We start from the raw sequence: 20,863 nt of genomic DNA, 5'->3' as shown, positions 1-20,863 counted from the left end.
GAGCAGGGGCCAGGTCTGCTCTGGAACCCACCTCCCCAAGCCCCAGCTGTCAGACCCAGAGGGACACCTCCAAACTCTGCAGGGTGCCAGGAGCAGGGGGGGGGGGACACGACGGACGACAAGCACACTCAATAAGTAAGCGCGGGCTGTTATTTCGAGACACCAAATATACAAGGAATCCTGAGCAGTGCCCTGCACGTGCACTCACGGGGACACCCCAGCTCCATCCACACACACGCCCCACACACAGCCACTGTGAGGCCACACCTCAGCCAGAAGCGTGTGCACACGGTGACAGTCCACCGGAGTGGGAAGCAGCCAGGGAAGAGGCTCAGGCAGGTCTGGGGAGTGGACTGGGGGTTACTGGGACGGGAATTCTGTGGTCTCTGTCCCCATGCAGGGTCCATGGGGGGCACAGGTTTCAAGTAGGCACAACCTTGGCCTCTCAGACTCCTCACCCGGAGGAAGGGTCATGTTGGCAGAGGGCCCAGGGCAGGAGTCCCGTGGGGCACAGCCACCCGCAGTGCCACAGCCCTGCAGCCAAGAAAAGAAGCCACACAGCTGCCTCTCCCCTCCCCACCGCACTCAGAAGTCCTACAGGCGCTCTCTGGTGGGTCAGCCACCCAATCTCCACCTTACTGGGTTCAAAGCTGGACACCCCCAACACTGCCTTGCCCTTCAGACTGGAAACTCCATTCGGAAAGCCTCCCCGACTCTCTCAGGCCTTGGCTTCCAACCACGGTCCCTTGGTCACATAATTAAGGAGAACGTTCCGCTGCCAAGACCAGGCAGCGCACATTTCATGGACACTGAGCCCAGCACACAGCACCCGTTCCTCCACATGGAGTTGGCGTGGAAAAGCCGAACCCTGTCATTTAGTCATATTTCCAAATAACCCCAAAGGCGCAGTTTTGTGTTTCATATGAAGTCGTGGCAAGCCATAGAAGGAAGCAGAGAAAGCAGCAGAGCTATAAACTTATTAAATGTAAATATTTAAGGAACTAGCAGCTGTCGATGCCAGCAGGGTGCCAGCTTGCAAACTTCCAGTCAGAATAATGATTCTGTTATGTTAGGGGCTGAGTCAAGATCACAAATGCTGGTTCATTCCACCCTCTACAGAGGATACAAAGATTTTTTTAAAGCATCTTTTCAGAATGTTACTCTGTCCATTGGGCAGTACCTGAAAACTTAAAGCAAGAAAACAACTGTCTGGTGGGGGGGGGGGGCTGTGCATATAAAGCTCATCAGCCAAGTCCTAAATGATGTACATTTCAAATGTCATTCGCGAGGCAACTGTTTGGGACTGAGGATGGGATTATGCAATTCTGCTGACAGTAAATACATGTATTTGGTAACTTCGAGTGTCCATAATGTCTACCACCCTGAAAGCACGTTCCATTCATGTTTCCCTCCTTGACAAGGCAATTCGATGTGACTGGCATGTGAAGCTTCAATTTCCGACGGCTGGAGAACCAGTCAGAGGATGGAGATGGGCCAGGACCACATGGTCACCACATTTAATTTGTTGTTGGCGTTTCTGATGATGTCCTGAGGCCTGGCTTGCTCAATTCCACAACACTAAGCGGCACACTGACCCACGGCACACACCCACTGCCCAGCTACGAGGCCTGTCACCGCACCTCTCACGCCCAGCCTGCCACCCGCAAAACAAAGCTGTCATAGTGTCATTGTGCATGGAAAAGGATGGCTCCTGGATACAAGAGGCCTCAGTAAATATTAAATACTTAAAAATCATTATGACAATGACGGTGAAGTCAAAGCCTGTTCAAGAAGGAGAAAGCTGGAAGGGAACGGAGAGGAGGGCCGGGAGCCTCGCCCGCGCAGGTGGACAAGGCCTGCAAGCTCCGCCCACTGACGCTGGCTTCCTGGGGTCGTGAACCACACGCTGTTGAGAATGTGAGATCTTGGTCTATTGCTTCCCTCCTATAACTCACTGCCTAGAACTGTGCCTGACACACACCATTCAAATATTTGTTGACAAAGTGAATGGGGATGTATGAACCCATCAGAGTTGCATGCAAAATCGTTTGCATCCATTTTGGCGGGGGAGAATCTATTTCCATGAAATTCTGAAGGAGATCTGAGACCCAAACACAGGTCAAAAAACATTGCTGGGTTCCACCCACGTGTCTCAGGACACCAGTGACCAAGGTCAGGTGAGAAGGGCAGTGAGTAGAGCAAAATCGAACAAAGAGAAGAGCTCTCCTAGAAGATGAAAGGTTCTCACCGGCTGAGCCATGGGCAGGCCCAGCCTTTAAGTCTGCTGTTTGGATTCGGGAATGTCCTTTCCAACTAGAGCCCCAGGTTAGGGGGGGAGCAGGACTTGTCACTGTACCATGAAGGGCCCGTAGGAGAGACGGGTGAGGGTGAACCAGAATCGATGCTTCCAGAGAACCGAGGACCCAGCAGAATGCCTCGAGGCCCCAGGGACGTGAGGACCTTCTCGGTGCCCACGCCACTCCGCCTGTTTGAAGCTGCCATGGATTCTGAGCTCCCAACCCTGCTCCCAGTTCACAACGCAGCCCCGCCACACCGTGGACTCCATCTCCTCAACATGCCCTGATCTGTGATGCTGGACAGACAGAAAGACATACATGGGGCAGGAAACGGTCAGCAATAAACATCTACTGATCTCTCCCCACATAAAAGACCCTTTTTAAGATCAACAAGGTCCCCAGTTCCCCAGACGATAGTACTTTCAGCATTCAATGACTGAGGAAATCAAGATGACAAAAGTCTAACTATACACACACGTTTTAAAATGCATGGTATTTTCTTCATCATGAGTACTGCACCATTTACACACGTAACATATAAATGGTGTGTGTGTGTGTGTGTGTGTACAGGGCCAGGGAAAATGCCGTCCACAGACTATGCCTGGTGGACAGAGCCCTGACTGAGCAGAGTCCCTTTGCAATCACCCCCGAGCACCCTGGAGAGCCAGGGTCCCCATGGGGACCACCAATGCATGGAAGGCAGATGGGGTCTGAGGAGTCACTAAGCCCCTGGGAGCCTGTTTCCTCAGCTGTGAAGCAGGCAGCGAAGCGGCACGTGGCAGGACGGCGGGAGGCTCGGAGGCACACCGACGGCTGTCCTCAGTGGGCTCTGAGGGGTCACCCAGTCCCACAGGTGGCGCACATCATCCCTCAACCAGTCCTCACCACAACCCGTATCCCCATTTTAGAGGTGAGGAAAGTGGGGTGCAGAAAGACACGGAAACTGGCCCCCAATAAACTGCAGTGCAGGGATTCAAGCCCAGACGATCAGCCTGCAGCGCTCGTCCGTCCTGAGTCCTGCACACGCCGGCAGCACAGGGCAACTCCAGACCCACACCTGCAAGAGCAGAAAGGAAAGAAAGAAACCTACAAGGAAATAAAAGCAGCTCTAAAGATAACACAATGAGAGCAGTCTGGAATTCACAAGCTACGTCAGTGGGTTCCATCCAGGGCGACACAGCGTCGCTCTCCGGAGATCCAGTCCCAGCCATTCTGTCCAAGTGGAAGCCGAGAGCCTGTGCCTCTGCGGCTGGGTAGTTACCATCCAGCTTGGCTGAGAAGCCGCAGGATGACTTGGGGCCTCTGTCCAGCCCCTGCCAGAGCCTTCACCACACACACAACCAACAGCTCAGCCAGTTGCCTAGGCAACAGCCAACCTAGACATGTTTCGGCAGCTGAGGAAACCAGGGCAAAGTACAGTTTCCATGCTTGTGATAAAAACACAGAATGCCAAGCACAGAGCAAAGCATTACTGTAAAACTTGGATTTACTGGCAGAGTAAACCCGAGTGAAGAGGAGCAGGAAGCTGGGCAGCGCCCGCAGTTAGCCTGGCCCTGCAGTGCTGGCACCAAACCCCATTGCACCTGGGAAACAACACTCTTGTTATACTTCTGTGTTGTGATTATTTCCACCTTACTATGTAGTAATGCCTTCTGCTTTGTCGTGAACGTCAGCCTTTCTTAGCTAGGATAAGAGGAACCAAGAAAAGAGTTTTTGTCTATGGTGAGGCCAGAGAACTACAGGGGAAGCAGCCCCAGTGGGGGGCGAAGGGGGGCCATAAAGAAGAAATGGCTGGAATTCAAGGGCAGGAACCCAAGGGTGAGAGAGAGCTGAGGTCAGCCACTGCTCTCTGCCTGGGGGCTCCCCCTTGACCCCGCTAAGCACGTTTTCCTTTGCAGACCCTGGAAAATCAGCCACCAGGAAAAGGACTCCACTCGGTCTGAGGGTGAATGCCTCAGGGGCGGTGGAAGGTGAAAACGGAAACCAAGCCATGAAAGAACACAGGGAAGGGCACCGTGACTTCAGAACAGTAAGACAAACAAACAAAACCAAGGCGAGTGAGCGCCACTATAAACCTCCCAGTACGTTCTCTGAGATGTCTGTCTAGCAATGAACAGAGTACCGTGTTTCCCCGAAAATAAGACCTCACTGGAAAATAAGCCCTAGCGTGATTTTTCAGGATGACATCCCCTGAACATAAGCCCTAATGCGTCTTTTGGAGCAAACCTTAATATAAGACCTGGTCTTATTTTGGGGGAAAGGTAGGCCCTTCCATGAGAGCAGCCTCTACCTACAGGGGACTCAGGCAAAAGCAGGGGCATCCCAAGAGCCCCCAGCCGTCCTGACATATGAATGACCCGGGAAACAACTTTGCATAGTCTTTCCCACTATTCAGATTGCAAGTACAGAAAACAAGAACGCGTTCTAAGAGATACTGTGTTCAGAGTACACCTGATTGAGCGAGGAAGGCATGAGCGAGGAAGGCACGCAGCCACAAACCCTGACCACCCTGGGAGTGGAGAATTCGAGCTCAGGTGAGGAATAAGGAAAGTAGGAAGGACTTCTGCAAAGGCTGTTTCTTGCTTATAAAAGTAAAGCATCTAATTCAAGTAAAATGATATCCAGAAACTCTGGAAGGAAAAGTGACTCATTTAAGAAACTCTCACAAAAGTTTCTTATCTCACAGATACTTGGAAGCTCCAAAGGCCAAGGCATCTTAGAGACAGAATCCCTCAACATTTTCACCCATAAATATCAGAAAAATAAACCCGCAAGGACAGAGCAGGTTTTCAAAACCCTCTAAGATGTGCACTCCTTTCATCTTCTATTTCTGGGACTTCATCCCCAGGAACTAGTGACACAGCTGAAAAATGAAATTATAAACTGCAAATACATCTACAATAGCAAAAAAAGTGGAAATAACCTAAAATGTCCAGCATTAGGTGACTGTTTTAACCTCATTACAGGATTATGCAACCATTACATCTTTTTAGAGACAATGGTAAAAATATGAAATATGACAGAATATTTAAGTAAATCTGAATAACACAGTGGGAATAACGTCACTCAGTGAAATGGAGCCGGGCACGTGTGGTCAGGGGGACTTCAAAGCCTGTCCCCTGGCTACAACCTGCGTGACCTTGGCTCTCACGGCCTGCAGTGCCTCGTGTCAGACTGGTCACCTCAGACGAGGACAGAGCTAACGCACCTCTTACGCCTTCTGAAGCTTGGAACAAAGGTGGCAGCGATTGCTTCTGAATACATACTAAATCCCCGTGTGAATGGGAGGTAAACGACAAAAAGAGTTCTCTACTCAGAAAACTCTATTTTGTATGTTGTACCTTCAATATTTAAAAGACCTAAAAGAAAGCAAAAAAAAGCCTTTTGACACAAAAATGACAATTATCACAAGCATAAAAACAAACATCACCTCTAATTTACTTGCACAATCTTCATTTGATGGACAATGTCAAGAAAATGTGACCCTCTCACAATGTTACAAAATGTGTGCAAAACCAACGCTCTACAGAATGTAATTTCTTCTCCCTCAACAAACTGCTTTTTATTAACATACGACGTCTTTCAAATGCAGCTGGTGGAGGGTGAGGCAACGGTGTCCCTCAGCCAGGAGCCCTGAATGGCCGGGCAGCTGTGGGGGCAGCACAGGGGGGCAGGTAAACGGGGACGGGCTGCGACCGCCCTGCCTCACGCGCAGCAGCCGGGCTGTTCAGAAGCCTCTCCCTTTCCTCCTCCAGCTCCCTGCTGTATAAATTATTACAAACTTTCAGATTTCTTAACCAAGTCAGTTGCAGGCATACAGCCTACCTTAAACAAAACAAAGACCACAGGGGGCCGGCCCGGTGGCGCAGGCAGTTGGAGCTCCGTGCTCCTAACTCCGAAGGCTGCCGGTTCGATTACCGCAAGGGATGGTGGGCTGTGCCCCCTGCAACTACCAACAGCAACTGGACCTGGAGCTGAGCTGCGCCCTCCACAACTAAGATTGAAAGGACAACTTGACATGGAAAAAAAGTCCTGGAAGTGCACACTGTTCCCCAATAAAGTCCTGTTCCCCTTCCCCACTTAAAAAAAAGAAGACCACATAACTTGCCTGGTTTCTGAGCGGCAGAGAAGATTAACTTTTAGAGATTATTTTTGTATTTGCAGGCAAGTGACTCAGAATTCACTTATTCGAGGAGCAAGATAAGTGAAATGAGCGTCAGGCTGAGGGCCGGCTCTGACGGCAGCCCAGTGAAGGTCATGCCGCCTCTCAGAACCCCGGTTTACTCCTATGAAAGGGGGGTGAACGCTGTCTTGTGTGAGAATTAAACGAACAGGAATGTAAAGCTTCTTGCATGCTCTCTCAGAAACCCCCGAACCTGGAGACCTGTCCCAGAAACTGCCCCCGCCACCCGACCCCATCCCTGGCACCTCCTTATCTGATGACCCTTTGCTGGGGCAGAGGTCACAACTGCTTCCTTAATGAAAACAGCGTCACGTCCACGACGCAGGGCACCCAGACAGGCCCGTTCTGTCCTCCAGCAACCAGTCAGCTACGAAACCCACTAATCGCGGGCTTGGAGGTCCAGGCGGGGAGCAGGCCTGCTCTGTGGTTCCTCTGAAGACCACAACTCACAGCCCTGGCATGCTCAGTTGGCGACAGTATAATTGGGTACAATGGAACACAAACGTAGTTTAAGACATGAAAATGTTCACAAACTACAGCTCGGGCATCACTTTATAATAATACAATGTCATTCAATGGAATAGGAAACTTCAAAACACCACCACAGTTGATTCTGTGCGTGGAAGACCGCAGAGGCCCCCGCTAGGCCCCCGTAGTCCAGACGTGGACTGAGGCCTGCGTGGGGTCCCGGCCCACCAACCTCACGCAAAACCACCTACCCTTCCATGCCCTTCTTCTCCTCTGAACAGTGGCGAGGGGAGCAAACCGACAAGGCTGCTCTGGAAACAAAATGAGGGCTACAGGAAGTTCTTGGTAAACTGCAAATGCCTGCCACCACGCTGCTTTTCTATGTGTTTATTTTCATTATAAAGTCAAGTTACGACTTCAACATCCATTCCAAAAGTAGAAGGGCCATGGTACAGTTCGGAAAACAAGAAATGTTCCGTAATTCTCCAACCTTCACACTCTGCTGGATATTATGTTAACAATAGTGTCCGCATGTGGTCAGTGTCCATACAGCTTTAGAATTTGCTCTTGCAAATCTCTGTATTTTCCGTCACCTACTTATGAGTTATCGTCACCATCACAAGGTGCCCTTCCAAAGCTGAGAGTCACTAAGTCACACCTTATCAGCACAGGGGAGGCTTTCTATAACCTGGGACATAAAGCTCAGTCGCAGACTCACCAACCAGAGGGAGCAAGGCCTCTGTGTGGCAGGGCTCCCTCAAAACTCAGAGAGGACATGAGCACCCTGGGGCTTGCACCCCAGCAAAGAGGACAGGAGCATACAGGGGGTGAGCAGAGGACTCGGGCTGTAGGTGCCAGGACGGGGGCATTCTACGCTGGGCCAGCGGCCTCACCCACGTCAACACCCCTGACAGTATCCTGTGACCCCACGTCACCAAGAGAGGTCAAACTATACTCGGCTGGAGAAAATAATAACACATTTTAGAAGGATTTTCAGTAGAATTGGATAACACAACATCCACTGGGCACTTTAAAGGCAGTATATTTCGCTTCATTAGCAAATTCACTGACGGAGACATTGCACTTGGAGCAATCCCCAATTACTGAGCCGGACCAGGGACGAGGGACAGGTGGGTGGTGGGGTCTCAGGTCCATCACGTCACACTGCCCTCCCTCAGTCGTATGAGAAAGGTGCTGTCAGCATCCGGTTTTGGAGATGGGGGCGCATGTGGCCAAGGCCGGCCCCGCAGGTCCCTAATGGTGGAGCAGAGCCCGAGCCCAGGGCTGCTGACTGACCCGGGTACCTCTTTCCTACCCTCACGGCAGCATCAGCTTTTCTGCAGGAATGGCAGTGAAAGTGACCTACTGAATGCATGATCTGTGCACATAAACCACGTGGAAAGAGAAGCAGCACCCAGGCAGCCGCTGCATGAGCAACCAAAAACCTAACTGCAGGCAAAGAAACTGAGTCAAGACTGATGGCAAGCCGCCTGCGGAAGCCCTGTCTGTTGGTGTTCGGCCACCGCCTCCTAGGAACATGGACGGCAATGCTCACGCCTCTGGAGACTAGCGAGCTGCGTGAAAGTGAGCCGCCTGAATCGCCCTCCCCCGTCGGCATCCCTGACTGTCCACTGATACCGCTTCTGCAGAGCTTCAGCCTGCTGTCTGCTGCCCCGAAACAGCTCCCATTGTACTCCAGCCTCCGGGGGGCCCACACCCGAGCTCAGCGTGCCAGGCAGGTGACACCACCGAAGCTGCCCATCCGCCTTCCACCCCTCCGCCCTCGGTGGCTCCTCTCACACCTCGCCACTGCACCCCACGGTTCTTTACAGCTCTGCGCCTCCGCCTGGCCTCTCCTGCCAGCCATGGCCACCTGGAGAGCGCCTGCGGGTCTGGCCAAACCATTGCAAAATCACCTCCCTCAAGGTCGGCTCTCTGCTGAGTCCTGAGGGCAGCCAGACCCGCCCCCCTCAGGCGCTTCTACTTTGTCCACACTCCGATTTGCTACCGTCACCAGGAAATGTGCTTGCGTCTAGGCCCGCCTCCTGACTGAGCTGCCTCTAGAGTTGGCAAGTCACCTTCATCTCAAAATCGCAGAGCTGCGTGTGGAGCCAGCAGCTAGGGCACTGCACACGCAGTGGGGATGGCCCCCGTCAACCCACCTCATCCACTTCCCCCTACCCACAGACACTCCCTCCAAACCCTCTCAGCCTGAGAGTGAAATTAAAATAAACAGCAGATACTTCACAAAGCAGCCTCACTAAAGAAAGGCATTCCTCAGCTCCCTGCTGACAACTCTGCCCTCGACCAATATTTAAAGCACAGACTGGAGGTCAGCGGACGAGAAGGGCTGACCTCCAGATGCAACCTTCCCGGCCCGAGTAAGTGCTCATCAACACTCACAGAGCTAACGGAGGAGGCTTTACAGCCGGTCCTGTGCTTCCCTGCTACAAAGCATCACCGTGTGCTTCCCTGCGCGGTGGCAGCAGCCCGAGCTTACACTTCGCCCTGGGCCTCGCCCTCCGATCGCCTCATTTCCTGACCAGGCTACTACTTTTGCTGATTTTCTACCACTTGATGTCGAATTCACTGACTGCCTTATACCTCCACCAATTCTTCTCTCCAGGGAGCTCGCTTAGGGGAGCTGACACATGACATCGGGCTTTATACGCAGTGTCAGTGATGCTGTGCGTGTCTGCTCCTCCTCGGGTATCCTAAAGAAACGCGTCAGGAAATGCACAAATACCCTTTTCCAGGCCTGGACAGGGAATGATGTCAGCCCATCTCCTTCCAGGTGTCAGACGTGACATGACAGGAGGACACAGACGGGCACGCACGCACTTGAGTGATACCTACTGCGAACCCTCCTATGATTTCTGTATCTGGGGATCTGAAACACCTTTATGATGGATGATTCTTTTCATCAACAATAAACCAACATCTGTGAGGCTTTCAGCTTAGTGTGCATTTGCATACATGAGCTCTTTATGTAGCTGAGACTGCGCTGTCACTACACTGGGAAAAAATCAGTCCTTAAAATATTCAGAATCTGGCAGAAAGCCACAGGAAGCCACTGTTGGCCAGCCATGGTCACTGGCACACTCCACACCCAGCTCTCACACCCACCCAACAGCTCTGGGCCCAGGGAGGGGCCTCCAGGCTGCAGGAAACGTCTTGTCTGTGAGGACATATTTGGATGAGGCAAGTCAAATATTTGGAATTTTCACTTAACGTTTATTTCACAAGTTTCTCAAGTGCTAAGCAACTGAGAAGTAATCATTTCAATGTACTCTCCTATCGATAAATATTAAACAAGTCTGCTCAAAACCTCCAAGTCCTACAAATGTGTCCCTATGGAAAAAACGGCAAGAAAAAAAATAAAAACGAAATCAGTAACCTTTTGAAGGTCTGGCAGAAAGGTGTTTAGTGATCCAAATTCAGACAAAAAACAGTCCTTTCAGCAGATGAACAAATAGTTTCCTCTGCAAGTGACACATTCTGGGATATTTGCACTGCCAAACATAACTCCTAATGACAACCACCTAGGAAACAAAACCTAGTGGAAAAAACCCAAGCTGGCAACCAGAAGCCCCGGCTCTGCTCCCAGGGCAGTCCTTGGGCTGTGTGACCCTACCAAGGTGGTAGCCAGGCCCGGTACCCCTTTCTTCCTCACAAAAAAGAACAGCTCTCACTACCCACACCATTCAGAAAAGTCTTAAGGACAAAAAAAAATGAGAGATGAGATGCTTTGGAATGTGTCCTCTGTAAATACAGCTCATTATTAGTAGCTCAAAGATGGCCGGGGAAATAGGCTCACAGAACGTCAGAGGTGAGCGGATCCGGGAGTTGCTGATGTGGGTCTGCGCCTCTGAAGCCGTCCACACGTGTGCTTTCTGGGCTGGAGTTCTACTTATCAGATTCTCAGAAGGTTAAGCACCGCTGAGCCCCTCATTGTACAAACATGAAAACTGACACCTAAGATAATGATTGTCCTAGGCCTCAGGGTCAGTCAGGGGAAGGCCATCCATGTCCCCTCACTCTACCGCCCCACATTTCTAGGGACGAGAAAGTCACGTAAAGCTCATACAGCCACAGTGTGTTACACAAGCCGCCGCACACGTGGTTTCTAATATTATAGCAAAGTTTCTATCCTTCCTCTTCCTTCTTAAGGCTTCCTGCTGAGGTCTTTGAGAGTTGAGGCTGCATTTTATTCATTTCTATGGTCTCATTCTGGCTAGTTCATACCTGGAGCCAAGAAACACTCAAATGGTTTTTTAATATTGAAAGTCTTAAAAGATCAAATTTACACAATGTTACATGTCAAATATATTTCAAATTTTTTAAATAAATATTTTATTCTAGGAAGCAAAAAAAGACTATGTGGGGCTCTGTTTTATTAAGCAAACAGATTGATGTGCAATCATGAGAATAAATGCAAGGCAACACATAATTAAAGAAGGGGGATTTTTGTTGTTTTATGTGGGTTTTTAATCAAAGTACCAAAACTTGTGCTCTTCGATGGCAGTTGCCCCTCAGCTAGTTAGCTACCTTTGGAACTCACAGATGCCAAGAATGTTGCCCTGCACAGAATACTTTCGGAATTCTTCTGTCCAGTCGGCAGACAGAGCATAATCCTCTGAATACTAAGGAATTCCTTCGCACTGATACCCAGTACCGCACTGATACCCAGTACCGGAGGGACTCCCACACAGCCATCCCCGGGACCACCACTGGGACCAATCGGGAGTCGGGTTTCAGGCACTGACTATGCTTCTAGGTATGTGAAGAATCACTGCCAGGGCCAGAAGAAAAGGCAGTTAAGCCACCTGTGGAATGCAAACTGATGTCGTAACTAAGACATTGCTACCTTCAGGTATGCAGCCGCAGTTCCAAACAACCTAATTGGAAAGAAACTGAGCCAGCACTATCACTCATGTGAAGGTGGTCATTACCCCATAATCAACAGGGTGGCCTCCACAAGGCCACCATTACAATCTGATGGCAGATAAGACAGGCCCAAGTCAGCTGGGCGGTTCAGGCGAGAGTGGCCAGAGAACATTTGGTAAATGCTAGCAGGATCTCTAAACACAAGGCAAGGTGCCGTGGCTATTATTAAGGAATCTATGCAATCTTTTTGCTATTCCATAACATCCTGCACCAACAGATGACCCCATCAGAAGCAGGAAGCCTGCACATCTTGTTCTTAACTCAGTGTGCACGAACTTTGAAGTGAACAGAGAAGAAACAAAAAGATTAAGGACAAACGCCCCTCAACTCCCACCCCCCAAAAAATGGCCTGGTCATCAGCGAGCCGGCCTGGGCATCCAGGACTGGGGAAAGCCAACCTTATTTCCCAGAAGCAGACTGTGTTCAAACTCCTGATATTGCTTCTTACATACGCATACTTTTAGGTTTCAATATTATGATCCCTTATACATGTAAGACAAAGTAATAAAGTTCCAGTTCTCAAACAGCATGAGCTAAGAATGCCGTTTCCATTCAAATGTTTTTATTCTTCTCCAAAAAGTGAATAAAGAGTGCAGATCTAATCACTCATCTACTCCTGTGTTATGTTACTTTCCCAAGTAATAAATATCATCAGCCTAATGGCCAGTTTCTTTAAAGCTTCAAGAGAATTGTTAAAAGAAAAACACACCACAGAAAAGTTTTTGATGTAGTGGCCTCATATCTCAACTAGCATAACCTCACCAAGGAGATTGCCAAACTCCAGAATTAAGTTTAAATGCACACAGATGAGAGTTTCCCGTGTGAATCACGAGAAACCTAAGTTGCACTGGCTCCCATTCAATGCCTCTCTGAGGAGGCTGCAGGCAGGCTTATGAATCAAGTGAAATAAGAACGTTTGGGGCAAGAATGAGAGCCGGCTGGCATTCAACAGCGCCCACCTGGTCGGTTTCCTTGCCCTGGCGTCCAACCGGGCAATCCTAGGAGGGTTAAAACACAACTTCAGCATATTGGGGTAACTGCAAAGGGGGGAAGGAGGGCGTGAGTTCACTGTCTGCAGCTCACGTCTAAATTCTTTGAGCTAGTCTCTTGATTTTCACCAGGACAGCCAGGGAGTGTTTGGTAAACAGTGCCATGGGTAGCCCTTGGACACTGAGCTGCCTCCCCTCCTCCACCACAAAAACACAGGACAGTTGGGGACAAGGAGAGACGGCCCAGGAACGGCACACACGCCTTCCCTCTATCACCCAAGCAGAGAAGAAATACTCAAAGGCTGCAGCTGTGTGGGTCCCAAGGAGACAGCACAGCTTGTTCCCCCGACCAACTCCGTCTGAAAAGAAAATCGGTGGCAGAAATCTCTACCTCTCCAACCCTGAACCTGTCCGGATGGCCCGGCAGGCTCGGAAACCCGAGGAGGAGACAGGGCGCTCACGTTTCTGTGAACCAGTGACAGTCTGGCAAAACTCCGAGGGGCACACGGGCAAGCAGCTCCAGCCTGTCCCGCCTGCCCGCGGGCCTAGGACCTGCTCGCAAGGAAAGGCTGTGCCCCCGCCCCCCTGTAGGGCCAGGACAGGGGCAGAGACGGTGCAAAGGAAGGAAATGGAGGACGGTCATCAAAGAGCCCCAGAGAAGCGCATCCGCGTTGGTGCGCTGCCTGCGCCCTCCGCCCCTCCCTGCAGGCCACCCGTGGACCAAGCCCTGCCCTCTAACTGGCGCTTCGCGGCCACACCTCTCGTCCCGCGCGTCTCCCCGGCCGCCCTCGCGTACCGGCGCGTCCCCCGCAGCCTCCTTCTCCCGTGGCTGCCGCTCCGAGGTCGGTCCTAAAGTCGCCCGCTCCCCCTCTGCTGCAGCCCTTTGACCCCGCGGGCGGCGCCCGCACTTCTCCCCAGCGCGCTCCCCACGGCGCCCGGCGGCTCCCACCCCTGCCCGAGCCCACCCACCGCCCTCCGAACGCCCCCGACGTCTTCCCCGATGGACCCCTCGGCGCGCGCTGGGGCCCTCAACACACCCCCTCCCACGGCGACAGGAAGTTCGCGCGCCAGCAGCGCGGCCCCAGAGGCTGCGCTCCGCTCCGGGAGCGGCGGCCTGACAGGGCGCGGGCCCGGCCGCTGACCAGCGCACCCGCGGCCACCCGCACCGCCCCAACCGCCGCTGCGCGTCCCTCACCTCGGCCGCCGCTCGCCTCCCGACCCGCCGCGCACTCCGCTCCGGCCGCGACGGCGTCTCCGGCTCCGGCTCCGGCTCCGGCTCCCGCCCCGCTCCTGCACTCGCTTCGGCAGCGCTACCCGGCCCAGCCCTGCCCCGCCGTGGCCGCTTCTGCCGCCAGCGCCTAGCGCACCGCCCCCGCCGCACCCGCTGTGCTCGTCCCATTGGCTGTGGGGCGCCGAGCCCCGCCCTACAACTCCTTCGGCACCCGATTGGGCCGTGGGAAAGTGGAGGTGGCACGCCCCCTAGCGCACAAAAGGGACCTCCCTTGGGCGTCATTGGCGGATTTCCCTGTCAATCCAAGGGGGAGTGACTACTTAATTGGCCAAGAAGGCGGTTGGGGTCGCTATTCCCGAGTGGCTCCCAGGTCGGGGTCTACGGGGCTCGCTCCTGGAGCCAGATTTTTGTGACTTCGCGGGAACCCAGGAGTGGGTGACGCGGCAAGGCAGCACCGCACCTGACTGAGAGTTCAGGGAAGTCTCTGAAAGTTTGTCAGTCATCAGTTGGGGTTTTCCAGCCCCCTAAGATCTGGGAGCTCAGCGCACACTGCTACTCCACGCCCTGTAAGAACCAGAGTCCTTCCCAAGGTTTCTGAACAGTATCTTTCACCTCTGCCTCCAGCCTCCTGCTCTTCGCCACACGCTCACTGGTCCTCATTATCGTCACTTCTCCATTCGTCCACATCTCACACAAACCCCCCTTCACACCAAGAACTACAAGACTAGCAGGGTTTCCTGCAGACTGGATGCCACACGGTGGCTTCGAGCCTGGCACTGCCCAGAAACACGAGACACCTCCTGAGCCCTTTTGGCCTCCTGGCCCAAGAGGTCATTACCTTGACAAGTGACCCAGAGAAGGGTCCCTTCTTTTCTCTTCCCTTCTCAGGACAAAACCAAAATTCCTCTCATTTTCTTGCACCCAGCAATTTGACAGTGTTGCTGAACTCTTTGGGTCTCCTTCCGTCCCAACAACTTATCAGAGTATTTTTTTAAAGAGAGCTCCCCTTTGCCGGCTGTAAACCAATTCTGATCCCCACAAACATTTCACAATATTGTATCCAGCCTCTTCCTTCAGTCATATTGGGCCTGAAGTCCTGCTTCCTCCTTCCCTACCAAGGGGCCTTGGGCAAATCACTGCAGTTCTCTGCACCTGTGCCAGTTCTGTGACACAGGGATGATGACAGAGCCCTCCTCACAGGGTTGTGGGGAAGAGTAAATGGGGAGAAGCAGGTAAAACTATGGAGAGCAACTCTGGGCGTGCAGGCAAGTGCTCTGTACCTGAGCAGTTAACGTGGTCATGCTTTGTCACCTGCCACCTTGCTCCCTCTCTCCCACAAAAATGTGCCCATTACTGGCTCTGGAACCAAGGCCACCAGGTTAGTCCTTTAGTAGCCAGTTCCCATTAAGCAGCCAGGATCAACCAACAACCCAGGTTAAAACACACTTTCACAGAGAACAAAACATTCTCAAAAAAAAAAAAAAATCCAGATATAGTTGTAATGCTAGTAAAATATTCTTATACAGTGATATACATGCTTCTTTCAAGAAAAAAAATCAGTCTGTTACAGACATTCACTGGATAATTAATTCCAATGTGCAGGGTTGGTGGGGAAGGGGGTCAGGGTCCTGCTCGGTCCTGCTCATGCTCCTGGGAAGACTCTGCAAGGACACAGAGTCTAGAAGAGACAGAGAATTCACCTCCCACCAAGGGACAGCAGTGATCCCAGAGGAGGAGAAACTCTCAGGAAGAGGGCAGCAATATTGAAGGTAGTGATAGCTAACTGAGCCAAGGTAGATGGAAATTATGGGAGCAAAGGCCCAGAGGCAAGAAATTCTGCTCTCCAAGGAGAGGGGAAGGTTCCGCTTGGCTGGAGCATTGCAAACAGGAGAAGTGGGGGGTAATAGGGTGGGGAAGGCAGCTGAGCTGCGATGCTGGCAAGTTGCTCGGCCACTCCAGGTCTCAGTGCTCTCAACTGTGAAATGGGGATAATCACAGAATCTAGTGCTTGGGGCAAGTTGGAGGGTTCTTGAGATCACACCTGAGATGCTGTTAGGATATAGTTGAGACAGTCTGTGGTTGTTGAGTGTGTCCAAGGACCCTCGTACGCATTTTTAAGTGCTTTTAAGTAAAACTGCTTTTTTAAAATCTGTGATTAAAAAAAAAGACCCAAGAACATGTTCTGTGCACCGTTAATATTGGAGACAACAAAGTGTTAACTGTTGAGGCCAGAGGAACACATTTCTGGATATACCTTGGAATGAACTCGCCCCTGCCAAGTTGCATAAAGATCTGAATTCCTTATAAATGTGTCATTGATTATGAGGCAATTACCCCAGCCTTTCTTGCTTTGTTCTGTTTGTTCCATTCTGGCCTGCGCACGTCTGCTCACGTAAAATTGTACCAGTAAGCACATGGCCCCGCTCACAGGTGCCACACCGTGCCACATCCCACACAATGCCACTGGGTAAGACATGTGGGCCCAGAGTCTGCTCCCGCCCAAAGTCAGCCAGATGGTCACGTCATCTGGATGGCGTCTCCCAAAATGGGCATCTTCAGGACACCCTGCATTGGGATCACCCCATTTTCCACAAGTTCCTCAATGGGTTCTTATGCCTCATATATTTTGAAAGCACTATTCCTGAAGGATATTTCTAACTTTTTTAAGCTGAAAAGCTCATTTGGGGGGGTTCAGGGTTACAGAGTTACCATTGGTACCAAAGTGGAACAAGTGTCAACAACAAAACCGATACATTAAAGTTGAAAACTTTGAAGACTAACCATGCCCAGACTTTATGTGATACATTGTAAAGTATTTTCCACCCTGTGGTAAAGATAGAAACTCCCTCAGGAGCTCCTTCCTTGAGTCCCTGAAATCCAGGAGGATGAAGTCCTGGCGCCAACAGTGATTCCATTTTGAAGGCAAAGTCTCATCTTACCCTTTGTCGGCTCCTGGATCAGATAAATTAAAGGTCATCCTATGGTTGTAAAACAAGGTTTTGTTTTACAATGTTAGCATATGCAACTATTTCTATGAATCCAGATTTCCTTGATACAAAATAAAATTAGATAGGGGCGGCCGGATGTCTCACTTGGTTTAGAGCACAAACTCTGAATAACAGGGTTGCCTGTTCGATTCCCACATGGGCCAGTGAGCTGCTCCGCCCTCCACATCTAGATTGAAGACAACGAGCTGCCACTGAGCTTCCAGAGGAGCGGCCACATTGCTCAGTTGGTTAGAGTGCAAGCTCTTAACAAGGTTGCCATTTCAATCCCCGTATGGGATGGTGGGCTGTGCCCCCTGCAACAAAAGATTGAAAATGGCAACTGGACTTGGAGCTGAGCTGCGCCCTCCACAACCAGATTGAAGGACAACAACTTGGAGCTGATGGGCTCTGGAGAAACACACTGTTCCCCAATATTCCCCAATAAAATTACTTTAAAAAAAGAATATCAGCTCTAGACATATTAAAATTTGTATAAAAAAATAAAATAAAATTAGATACCGAAGCTAATTTTGTTTTAAAAAACTGCAAGTCTCAAAATATGCATTCATCAAAATATGCATTCATTGCTCTTATTGGTTCACTTTATAACAAGTAAATGTTAATAAACATGAATTTACAAAAGAAGTTGTACACCAATACTTACATTATAAAATAAATGTACACCAATAAAACACTGCTATTGCTGACATGTAAGATGTCACAGAAAGTGTCCCACAGTTAAAACCAAAGAGGATTTGAAACCACGATTGAAGACAGTGGGGAGCCACCAAAGGCTGCTCTTGGATCCCAGACCAGCTGTCACCAAAGGTCCTGCTGGCCAGGAGGGATCTTTGTCCGTGTATGTCTGTGCCTGACTTGGGTCACTGTCTGTGAAAGACCAGACAAGGGCCGGCCTCTGGGGCATCCATGCTTTGCCGGTGGCGGGGGAGGGGGCTTCAGGGTGGGATGGTCCTGGGTCCTCTCCTCACCCAGGGCCCAGGGTTACATGTAGCTCAATGTCACCGTCACGGCAGTACTAGAAGCAGCAGAGGTGGAAGTCAGGCTTCCACAGATATTTCTCTGGTTAAATATCTAATTGGGTCCCGGTCACTTCCTGGTGTCAGAAGAAACGAGGAGGAGAAGCCTGAGTGACACAGGCCCCGTTTTATCTTCTGCTAAAAAGGGTTTTTATTTCCAGCAATTAGGAAAACCTAGGACTCAGTCAAAGCCTCAGGACTTTTTTTGCTTTGTTTTTGGTTTTGTTATAATAGACTTTATCTCTTGAGCAGTTTTAGGGTTACAGCTTTGAGCATGTCACCTCACTTCTTGGCCTCAGTGTCCTTGCTGGGACAGGGGAACAATGGCTCACCCCTACTTGATGGGGGGCCGTTGAGGAATTAAATGCAGTCATGGATGAAAGCACTTGGCACAGTGCCCGGCGCACAGTAGGTGCTCACCAGTGCTGGTGTTGGCCCACGCCCTCCTGTACATGTTCATGAGAGCCACCTCCTGGTCTGTAAAGGGGAGAGTGAGCAGGGGACATGCCTGGCAGGTCCCAGGTCACATGCTGGCCCCACTTCCTCACCCTCACCCTCACCCTCTCTTGCACTCCCTGATCCAAGAAGGGCAGAGCCAAGAGACACTGCTCCGGAGGACGAGTTTCAGGGGAGGTGGACTTCCGGCTCAGGTTAGCGTCCAGCTCGCGGGCGTTATCAGCCACGGAGGTATGTGGGCACCATCTCTCCATCTCATAGGTCGCTCCACCCTGCTGCCTGCCTTCCCACTCCCACAAGCCTCTGCTGCTCCCAGGCTCCATTCCTGCTCCGCCTCGCCTCCCTGTCCCCTCTTCCCTCTGCGGGAGACTCCAACCAAGTCTGAGACCCATCAGAACCCACTCTCCAATCCAAACAGCCCCACCGGGGGCAGGGGGTGGGGAAGACCAGCTCCACGCCAAGTTCAAGCAACTCCTCTGCCTGGTGGACGGCCCACAGCCACCCACTTTCTCTTCTCTCTCTGTCTGGCCAGCAGATGACAGATCCACGCCAGAGGCTGCCAGGGTGGGTTACAGATGGTTTTGAATTATCTGAACTAGAGCTGTGAACACCCCACGACAGATGCTCAGAAGTGCGTGTGATGGCGGAATACTCCTTTTCTTCTTCAGGTGCATGAATGATGAACAGGGGACCAGAATGCGTGGTCAGCATAACAGCCACAGGGGCGACAGTTTGGCACTGAAGTGCAGTATTGGGCAGGGCGTGCGGCAGGGGTGGGAGACTGGGAGAAGGAGGCTGTGGGAGCATTTGGGACCACAAAGCATCAAAGCCAGAAGCCCCCAAAGGATGAGCAGGTGAGTCCTGCCCTCCTCCCAAGGGGAAGAAGCAGAGGCCCAGGGCAGTCAGGTTGTTGCCCCAGGTTTCCCAGCCACCAGGGACAGAGACCCTCTCAAACTTGAGCCTCCTGGCTTCTTCTCCAGCATGCTTTCCCTACACCAGCCCCCTCTCTCGCTGTAACACAGCAGATGCTTGATGTCGGGTACCAAGGTAGGCGTGAATGAAAACTACACCTTCCCCACCTGCGAGCGACTCATTCTGAGTGTCGGGCTAGTGGGGGCGGGCTGTGAGCAGGGCACGAGAGGGGCCCAGCAGTGCACTGGAGGGTCCTGGAGTGTGGCTGAGAAATGCAGATTTGAGCAGATCCTTGAAGATAAGCAAACTTGGAAGGTCATGTGTGAGGGGCAGGTAATGGGAGCAGCGGGAGTGGAGGGTTGCAGGCCTGAGGTGGAGGCCGGCAGATTCCTAAAGGCCGTGAGCAAACAGCCCTCCTTACAGTTTAAGCCCAAGGTCAGGGGCGGCCAGCTAGGGCTGAATCCAACACCCAGCCAAGCTCTCGGTAGCCATCCTCTCTGCATCTGGGTCCTGGCGGCTCCTGGGTGGCCTGGGGTGCTGGAGAGCTGGGCTGAGGCCCCCTCCTGCTGTCCCTCCTGCAGGCTCTGAACCCGCCCTTCCTGTTGTGACAACTCTATTCTCTGTGTAACTGGTTCCAGCCTGTGGCTCCGGTTTCAGATTGCAGCACGTGCACTCATTGAGGCTGAGGGGAGTATCATGTGGGCACCCGGAGAGCCCACAGCCTGCCTGCCCGCCAAGCCTGACCTGGGTTAATTACAGGTCACAGCAGTCTTGTTGTGTGCCCAGACCTGGGACCGGCCTGGGAGCCAGCCGCCACTCGCTCATCCATGCAGTCGGTCACAGCCTTCACTGAGCAACGACTGGGACAGCTCATGTGCTGGGCTCATGGGCAGGGCCCAAGGGGTTGAACTAGCCCTGGCTTCTCCCAGCCCCCAGTAATCATCATGGCTGCCACCTAAATGACTCCCTTTCATGGTGACTGGCCCTGTGATGGAGGTTTATACTCATTTATAGCAACTCCTGCTTCCTCACAATAGCCTGACTTTGCACTTGGGGAAACGAAGGCTCAGAGAGGTAAAGTGACTTGTCCAAGGTCATACAGTTCTAGTCTGGCTCCACAGCCATGCCCTTGACACTACTCCACACCACTCCAAGTCTCCCTGTGGAGAGGGCACAGGGAGAGCGGAAGTCGTGTCACTCACTGGCCAGTATCTCTAGTTCTTCCAACGATGAAATAGGAATTATCCTCCCAATTGACAGATGAGAAAAGTGAGGCTCAGAGAAGTGACAAATCTTGCTCAAGGGGGTGAGGGATAATGTTATGTCCGCCCAGGTCTTTGTGAGCGTGAAAGCCCC

At 51.8% G+C, this 20,863-nt stretch overlaps 1 protein-coding gene across 4 annotated transcripts in view; it reads right to left on the bottom strand.

The window, feature by feature from the left end:
• The window catches only part of PACSIN2 (protein kinase C and casein kinase substrate in neurons 2), a 111,645-nt gene extending 97,388 nt beyond the window's left edge, over window positions 1–14,257 (bottom strand). Inside the window, exon 1 of one of the 4 annotated variants that reach the window (XM_019715034.3) lies at window positions 14,080–14,257. The gene's annotated coding sequence lies outside the window, so the exon portion shown is untranslated. The remainder of the gene's footprint in view (window positions 1–14,079) is intronic. The other 3 variants (XM_019715031.3, XM_074326490.2, XM_074326491.2) reach the window with 3 other exon arrangements.
• Between the last annotated feature and the right edge of the window lie 6,606 nt (window positions 14,258–20,863).

This window comes from Rhinolophus sinicus, chromosome 1 (genome assembly GCF_057876585.1).
Source record: "Rhinolophus sinicus isolate RSI-liver-muscle chromosome 1, RSI-T2T, whole genome shotgun sequence".
NCBI classification, from domain to species: Eukaryota; Metazoa; Chordata; class Mammalia; order Chiroptera; family Rhinolophidae; genus Rhinolophus; species Rhinolophus sinicus.
This window is presented reverse-complemented; position numbering and strand designations above follow the sequence as displayed.